A 9,444-nucleotide genomic window follows, 5' to 3' on the forward strand; every position below is an offset into this window, starting at 1 on the left:
CATGGTAATAGACAAAATGATTTGTTTACTTTTCTTCCATTGGTTCTTCAATGAAATGAACTATGACATTGCTAAGTGGGTGCATAACATTTTGCACTAGGGTTCTTCAATGAAATGGAATGGGGCATTGCTAGTGGCTACATAACAATCAGTATTGGGGGTGTAGGAATTATTGAGGCATTAATCTCAATACATTGCACAACTGCTATACATGGTGTGGAAAGTGTCATCAAGTGGGACATTTAACCACTCAATACCCGAAAACCAACCATTCCTGGGGCCTTCTGTTCCTACTGTTTGTGAAAGAACCATACAGAGGATATTTGCTCTTTGAAAGAGATGCATGAACAAAGATAGAAGGATGAAAATGCAAGATTAAACTTGCTAGAATCCTAAATGACAACACAGGATATTGAACCAAAGCCTAGGGAACTTGGTTCTAATTTTGGTCCAAGGAGGTTTCCCTCTCAAAGTTACAGAGGACGACAGTCTAGCAGAGATGAGAGGTGGAATATTATAGGTGTAGAGAAAATGGTCATATCTCCCCGAATTGTCCAAACCCTAGATGATCTGTGGATTATAAGCCCTTATGCAGCCGATGCAAAGGTAAAGGCCACAGTGCAAAGGACTGTCCAAGCCCAGCCCCTGTAAAGGCCAATGGCACTGATAGCCAACAGAAGGTACAAGAGCCTGCCTCCAATTTGGTAGAGTTGGAAGTTGCTGTTGTTACGTGCACCAAGAAAAATAAACCATTTTTTCAAAACGAAAATAACTCTCCTGCCAAGACTGTGAAGTTAAACCTGTCAATAGAGGGACAGAGCAGTATAGAACAAAACATTGCAGTATAGAGCACTGCAGTGCCACAGAGAGTTACAGAGATAGTCCCAGAGATAGGACCAGAGGTCCAGGAGATAGATGATACAGAAGCACCTCCAGAAACAGAAGAAGTGTCGATGCTGCAATTATTAGAAGAAAAAGGAAAGATGAAAATGGGTGTAGCCCCATTCCCCAACAGGTTGGAGAAGCCAGTGGATCCTATCAAAGATTATGACTTAGTCAAAGACCTAGACACTTTTAAACCTAACCTAACATTCTGACAGTTGTTGATGCTATCTCCCAACTGCCGAAAGAAATTCAAAAGCATCTTGATAAGAAGACGTGGATTAAGGGATGCTCCTTCAATAGCGACCAAGACCAATAAGGCCCTAGAGCCTGTAAAGGAAGTAGATGTGGCTAATGCCTCCTAGATCCTGGAATCCTAGAGATTAGTGTATGGATAGAAGGATGCTTTATTTCAGATGCATTGATTGATGGAGGCTCATCAGTAAACATAATGACGGCTGTGACAAAGAAGGGCTTAGGGTTGCAAGGAATTCAACCTACACAGTGGCTTATCAGATTGGCAGACCAAAGCAGAATCAAACCGTTGGGCATCCTCCCATACGTAAAAACAACCCTTGTAGGAAGAGACTGTTGGGCTGACATATATGGTGGTCAAAAAAAATTCTTATAGGACCTCATACCCTCTGTTGTTGGGAAGACCTTGGCTTTTTGAAGCAAGAGCCAGGTTGGACTGGTTCAAAGGAACCCTAACCCTAGACAGAGCACCCAACAAAGTGGTGTTAAAGCTGTATGATTCGCAAAAAGGCATATCCTCCAGAGGAAGAGGATGAAAATGATGAGAAATAAAATAAAGCAGGTTATGAAAGTCCAGATGAAGAATTTCCTCTGATAGCGGATGATCTTGTTGATGTCCCTACAAAGACCTCAGAGGCCAAAGATCTCAGGGTATTAGATAGAATGACTATGGTTCCATTTGGGTTGGCCAATGGACTACAAAGCATGTAGAATCTATAAGCAATGGATTAGAAGCATAAAAATTAAGTTCGCCAATGGCTCGTGTCGCCCTAACTGTTCAATCCAGAGAAAAGATGATGATGATGCCCCTTGTCAACAACAGAAGCCAAAGTCCTCAGAGCCACGGCCCCTAGAAGGTCCGTGCTATGTGACATTCCTGGATGCATCCTCTGAAGATGAATACCTAAGTCTAGAGGAAATCATCACTCACACAGAAGCAAACAAAGAGCTAATATCCTTCGAGCAACCTCAACAAACAAAAGAGTCATCTATTCAAAAGGAGGACACTGGTTCTAGCGGAACATCAGACGAGGATACTACTCTCTTGAAAGAGTCAGACCTTTATCTAGAGGCCATCCATGGGACATTTATCCGCGAAGTGGAAGGTGAAAGACAAGTAACATTCCTGGATACTAACGGTACTAAATGTCACCTAAAAGTGGGCCTCAATCTTCCAGAAGAAGAACTGGTGGTCCTGCGAGACATACTCAAAGAGAACTTAGATGTGTTTGCTTGGTCATATAAAGACCTAAAGGAGATTGATTCCATAGTATGCCAACATCACATTGACTTAGAGCCTGATGCCAAACCTGTAAGGCAAAGATAAAAGCGAATGAGTCCTAATTATTCTGCTCTGGTGAAGGCTGAATTATTGAAACTTCTTGAAGCAGAGTTCATTTATCCTGTGGCTAACAGTGAATGGGTTTCGCCCATTGTGGTAGTATCCAAGAAGAATGGGAAACTTCGAATATGTGTCGACTTTCGGAAGCTGAATTTGAAGACAAAGAAGGATCATTTCCCTATCCCTTTTATAGACCAACTATTGGACACAATGGCAGGCCATGAGCTCTATTCCCTCTTGGATGGATTCAGCGGATATAACCAAGTCCAGAGTGCAGAAGAGGACCAATCCAAAAAAACCTTCACCACAGAATGGGGGACCTATGCCTATAGAGTGATGCCATTTGGGCTCTGTATTACTCGTGCCACCTTTCAATGAGTAATGATGGCTGCCTTGTAGAATCATTTGCATGATTTCATTGAGGTGTATCTTGGTGACTTTTGTATCTATAGTTTGATCCGTGAGCACTGGGGACACCTAGAGCAATGTTTTGACAGATGCCGCAAGTATGGGATTTCTCTCAACCCCAACAAATGTGTCTTTGGTGTCTCATGAGGAGTTCTTTTGGGCCATATTGTCTCTGCACAAGGGATTGTAACAGACCCGACGAAGATTGAGAAGATTGCTGCCTTAACAACACCAACAAACCTCAAGCAATTGAGAGGATTGCTTGGCCATGTGGGCTATTACAGAAGATTTATTGCACATTTTGCAACCAAGGCAGCCCCTCTGCACAAGCTCCTAAGGAAAGATGAGGATTTCCTTTGGACTGATGAGACTGTGAAGAGGCCTTTAATACCCTACAACAGTACCTTATCCAAGCACCTATTTTGCAGCCTCCTGACTGGACGAAGGAGTTCCATGTGTACACAGATGCATCGGTTGAAGGGCTAGGTGTTGGTCTATGTCAAAAGTGCCCCTCTAAATTAGATCAACTGATATATTATGCAAGCCAAAAGGTCACTGATAGGGAACGAAACTACACAATGACAGAGCTTGAGTGCTTGGCAATGGTGTTTGCACTGGAGAAGTTTCGACACTATTTATTGTCAACACATGTCAAGTTTTACGTGGATCATGAAGCCCTCTCCTTCTTGATGAACAAAGCAGATGTTAAAGGACGACTGATGAGATGGTTGCTACTATTCCAAGAGTTTGACTTTGAAGTAGTCACTAAGCCTAGCAGTTCCCATGTCTTAGCTATCATCCATCACGGGTCCCTCAAACAGAAGAAGAGAAGCAGGATGATCCAGACCTTCATGATGCTTCTTTGTTTCTAGTTGAAAAATGTACTCCCTAGTATGCAGACATAGCCAACCTCTTGGCAACTCAACAGTATCCTCCTGGAATCTCAAGCTGTGAGAAGAAGAAGCTTTTGTTAGAATCAGCCCCCTACACTTTGCTAGGCGGTGCACTATACAAGAGAGGCAAAGATGAAGTGTTGCAAAGATGTGTTGCAGGGGATGAAATCCGCATGATATTGAAAGAATGCCATGACGAACCATGTGGTGGACACTTTGTAGGAGAAGCGACAGCCAGGAAAGCTCTGTTAGCAGGATACTAGTGGGTGGCAGACCCTCCACAAGAATGCATACGATTACTGTAAGAGATGTGATGCTTCTCAGCGAATGGGGAAACCCACCAAAACAAGTGCCATGCCATTGTAATCTTTTCTTCCCCTAAAGCCATTCGAGAAGTGGGGGATTGATTTCATGGGTCCCATTGATCCACCCACCAGCCGGAAGCAGAATAGATACATCTTAGTATGTACGGATTATGTCACAAAGTGATGTGAAGCTAAAGCCTTGAAGCGGGACGATGGTAATAGCGTAGCCTTGTTTATGTACGAGAATATTATCACCTATTTTGGCAATCCCCTTGAGCTGGTAAGTGATAGAGATACTCATTTCCTTAACAAAATCATGGAGGAGCTGACAAAGCTATATAAGATCTGCCATTCACAAGTCCACTTCCTATTATCCCAGAGCCAACGGCCAAGTTGAAGTCACCAATCGCATCCTTTGCTCGATTCTGACAAGAACGATTGCCCCACTTTGTCGCGACTGGGACGATCAACTTAAAGAGGCCCTCTGGGCATACAAAACCTCCCATAAGGCAGCTACAGGACAGACCCCTTTCTAGCTAGTGTATGGTACAGAAGTCATCTTTCCTGTTGAGCTGAAATTGCCATCTTTGCAAGTGGCAATTAAAGAACGCTTGGGAGATTATGAGGTACTTGCTATCAATCCTAACGGATCTATTCAGGTGCAGACCGTTGATGCCTCTGATGATCCCTTCCTGATCAATGGCTATCGCCTGAAGATGTACTTTCCTCCCTGGGGATCTTGACAATCATAGTCGACCTACCCTCTCCCTTTTGGGTCATGCACTATCCTTCTTGTCATGCTTCTGATAGCCCTTATGATTCTCCTCATGAGACGGTCTCATTTTGCTAACCCCTTGCAGAAACCTCTCAACCCGATCTTGTTCTCTTCTCGTCTGATCTAGCAAACGGTGGTGAGGTTGGTCTTGACATATGATATTTCTACCATTCTCTTTCTTAACGAAAAAAAAAGAAAAAAGAAAAAAACAAAACAAAACAAACAAAACTATTATGGGAGAAAAGGAAGAAATTCCCTGTCATAACAAGCCTCGTTCCAAGAAAAGGTGGAAATACCCTTGGGCAAGAAGTTGACTGTGGAAAAGGTGGTAACACCCCACAGTTTAGGATAGCTGATTCATCAGCAAAACCTCTTCAGCAAGTAATTTAAAGCCACCTCCCTTGGTGCGCTGTCTCTATAATATCAATCCGTCTATCCTTCTTAACAGACGACTCTTCTTACAAATCATTGAAATATGAGATTTGTAGGCTGCCTCCCTGGGTACGCCTCTTCCTCAAGATCCTGATGACAACAACAGTCGACATGATCTTCATCACCAACCCCTTGAGTGATGTGAGCTTTCATCCTAATAGGATGGGGATGTGAGTATGGGGTGCTCTCTGTATCTATCAGAGAGTGAGACAGAGGGTGGGGTGAATGACCAATTTTTCCATTCAAATCAAATGAGAGGTGAGATGTGTGAACGGAGTGTTGCACGCACGGGATGGGCCTCTCAATGCACAATGCACGATCTGTTCCTGTGCACTGCACCATAAGGCTCCCTGGCCTTCCTTCTTGCATTGTATGCTGGCACATGGCGGGATGCACAATTGCACCATCAATTGCGCACAAGGCATAAAACCTCTGCACAAGTGACAGTGAGGATTACATCAATGGGGTTTAGGAATAGGTTGCCCTCTGTATCTTTTAACCGAGCATGAGACAGAGAGTGGGATGAGTGTGACTGGTGTTTCTTCAATCAATTATTGAGAGGTGAGGATTGAGAGACGTTACGACCATTGGAGTCAGGTACGTTTCCGTTTCCCTATGCACCCACGGGCTGGGTCTCTGCCATCAGCACAAGACATGTCATTCTATTCTATGCACTGCACTGCAAGGCTCCCTGGCCTTTCTCCTTGCACCTTTGGCAGATGGGGTTGGACGCACTGATGCACCATCAATTGTGCACCCTGGCATACTCTTTCTCCAGCATTCTCTTCTCGATTTCTAAACTGGGTGTGAGCTCTAGGTTTTCATCATTTTTTTCTTTGAGTGACATTATTAATTGGGTGAGTGATTGCTCTTTCAATCCATTTGAGCGATCGTGAGTTGAGTGCAATATCCCTCATCATCAATGAACTTCTTGTAATTCCTTCAACCAACTACCTCCCTGGGTGCTGCCACGTGGTCCCTACCATGAAGGACGAAGGACATGAGCTATGAAGACACCTTGTTACTTCCTACAGCCGACAATGACACAAGATGCAACCTCCATAGTCGATATTCCTCCTCGGCAATATGGGCCAAGTTTTTTTAACCCTACACTTTTTGTTTCTTAGTAACGATTATGTCTTAAGTGTGGGGACATTCGTGGTTGGTCTGATGTGAGGTACCAGATCCTTGATGTTTGATTTACCTTTCCTGCTAAGGTTTTAAGTGTGGGGATGCGTCCCTGTGTGTCTATGTTGCATACCCCATGCATATACCCTACTATGATCGGGCATCCATGCCATGACTTCATTTTAACCTGATGGGGTCCCTTCCCTCCTCTTCCGTTCTATTTTACCCTGTCCCCGGGGTTGTTTCTTAACCGTTTGCCTTTATTCTTTGTTTAGTATCTTTTTTATGTGAACGCATCCTATTTTCATCGGAATCCCAACCCAACCTTATAGCCGTGTTTTTCCCTTTTAACTACCCATCTTTCCTTTTTACCAACCCTTGTTAGGCGGTTCTCAAGTTATTAAATTTTGAAGGAATTCCCATAAAATGGATGGTTTCCCATGTGAACGTATCTTTATTGCTTCGGAACCCTCGTCTGATATGCCAGCCCTATCCTACCCATTCCTCATGACATTTTTTTTAAAACATCGTGTCATTATGATGCACGGTTCATCTGTTATTAATTTTTGCGAGTTTTCGGGCCCTTTTCGTGCCTATTTTTCACATTTTTCCATGTGCACCTGCCCTATTTTCACCAGAATTCCAGTTTAATTTGACAACCATGTCCTACTAGCCTTTCCCTCACTTTTTCCTTTTTCCTTCCATCTCTTCCGAGTACCGACTTTTCAATTATTAATTTTTCAGAGTGTTTTTGGGTGTGATTTTTGTGTTTTTTCCATGCGAACCCCTCCTAATTCATTTCCAACTGAGTTTTGATGCATTAGTCCTATGAATCCCCTCCCCCTGGACATTTTTCCTTTTTATTGTCCTCTATTCCGGTGCACGGTCTTTCCCGTATTAATTTCCGAGTCCATTTTCGGGTCTATTTTTGGGATTTTCCCCATGTGATCCCGTCCTAGCTTGCTCAAAACTGTGTTTTTTTATGATAGCCTTGTTGCACACATTATTCTGCCCAATTTTCCTTCTTTTCACCCTTCATTCTGATGCACAGATTTTCCACTATTAATACATGTATGTGTTTTCGAGTTTGTTTTTTGTGTTTTTTCCATGTGAACATCCTAGTTTTTCCCCGGAACCCGTTGTCGTGTTGCTACGCATCCGAGTCGTATACACCTCCATTTCTTTTGTTGTGCATTTGTGTTAATTTCTGCGTGTGATTCATTGTTTGTGTGATGCATTTCGATAATCCGCATCCAATGTATATATTCCCTTAGTGCATGTGTATGATTTTGTTTGGATGCATGATGTGAGTGTATTAGAAAAATATGAAAAACTGATGCCAAAGGACATTATCAAGCTGATAATTTCAATGATAATCTCTAAGAAATGATGCAGGACATGCATATGGCGCCAAACAGGGTGACCTTTGAAATCGTCATTAATGGCTTTGCCAAAGCAAACAGAGTTAAAATGGTGCTGGAACTTCTAGATGAAATGAGGGAATATTTTCACAGACCTACCAAGCAGTTAATGCCAGCTATTACGGCATTGAAGTTGCGAAGGCACTTGAGCAAGCAGATGTGCAATGGAGTAGTTCTCTTGTTTTAGGAATTTTAAGATTCCTCAAAAGCACAAAAGTTTCTGGGGCCTTCTTTTACTGGTGGAAAGACACTGCGGGATTCATGCTAAAATTGGTTTCTGATCGCTGTTTTGGGTCCCAACAGCCTGGTCTCAATGGGGAGTTTTTTAGAATTCTCGTCTCATGCCTTCACGGTCACGTCGTCAGATGGAGCCCTCCTTTCATGGCACGGCACATCTTGATTACAGGTTTTGGCTCTTGTGAAGGGTCCATTTCCACGGACCCACACCGGTTGTGCTGTGAGATTGGGATACACACAATTACTCCTCCTGCTATTGCATCGAGCAATGCGCTCTCGCGAAACCGAGCCGATTCTTGGACCAATCATACTCCACAAAGAAGTTTTGCTGCATTAAATTGCCCAGGATTGTCAGTCCTGAGCTTACAGGAAGCCCAAACACCTGAGATCATCTATTGGGCTCAAGAAGTAATTATTCGATGGAGGCCTGTACACTGCATTGTCTTCGAATGTTATTGCGAACTTCGGTAACACAGGATTTGTGATACTAGACACGTTGTAGCAAAGCTCAACCCCTACAGCGGGAGCAGCAATAGGGTATGATATGGCTGCCTTGAAGGCCTCTACTATGGCAGCATATGCAGGCTGAAGGAAGAAGGTTAGTGTGGTGCCTGAGTCAATTATGGCACCTCCATTGCCGTGCCTGTCGAACTCCCAAACCGATGGAGGGAGAGGCAGAACTCTCTTGTTCACACTCACAGCTTTAATGCCAACATAATAGAATGTCTCAAACAGTGGATTGAGCAAAAATGGTGTATACTGAAGAGGACTTTTGAGTTCCTTTCCATTTGGATCATCTCCAAAGACCAGGAAACTGCTCGAATTTCTGCGGAAGAAGGTTTTAAAACAGTAAGAGAATTTGTTGCCATACAGGTAACCCACCTGGCTTGAAAAAGAGATTGGACCTTGTCCGAGACCAATTACCCCACCAACATGTGTTATGCTACGGCCGGTGTTATTTGTGCCACACCCCAAGGCCACATTTTTTTTATCTCCACATTATTGCCACTGTTTGACATCATGGTGATTGTGTCATAAGCAAAGATGCCTGTGGATTGTGAGAGATCACTATACACATATTCATTAGTGCAGCCAAGGAGGATTTAAAGACTGAATTTGTTCAGGTATCTTTACAGAAGTCATAAAGGTACTGACAGGAAGAGTGCTGAAAGTGAATAGTCAGGTATCTTTACAGAAGTCATAAAGGTACTGACAGGAAGAGTGCTGAAAGTGAATAGACTTGAAACTTATGTATCTTATGATAGCCAGTTTGACAAACATAGAATTTTCTGGTTTGATGAAATGTTCAAAGTTCAAAACTGGCCATACTACTAGCACAGTGAACAGGGATACCCAACAGATTTAT

General features: G+C 43.2%; 1 pseudogene; it reads right to left on the reverse strand.

The window, feature by feature from the left end:
• Positions 1-8,331: 8,331 nt before the first annotated feature.
• On the reverse strand, positions 8,332-9,169 carry LOC148017844 (aspartyl protease family protein 2-like; annotated as a pseudogene).
• Between the last annotated feature and the right edge of the window lie 275 nt (positions 9,170-9,444).

Source organism: Lygodium microphyllum, chromosome 21 (genome assembly GCF_053477565.2).
Source record: "Lygodium microphyllum isolate KBCC chromosome 21, Lygodium_microphyllum_v1.1.10, whole genome shotgun sequence".
In the NCBI taxonomy this organism is placed as follows: Eukaryota; Viridiplantae; Streptophyta; class Polypodiopsida; order Schizaeales; family Lygodiaceae; genus Lygodium; species Lygodium microphyllum.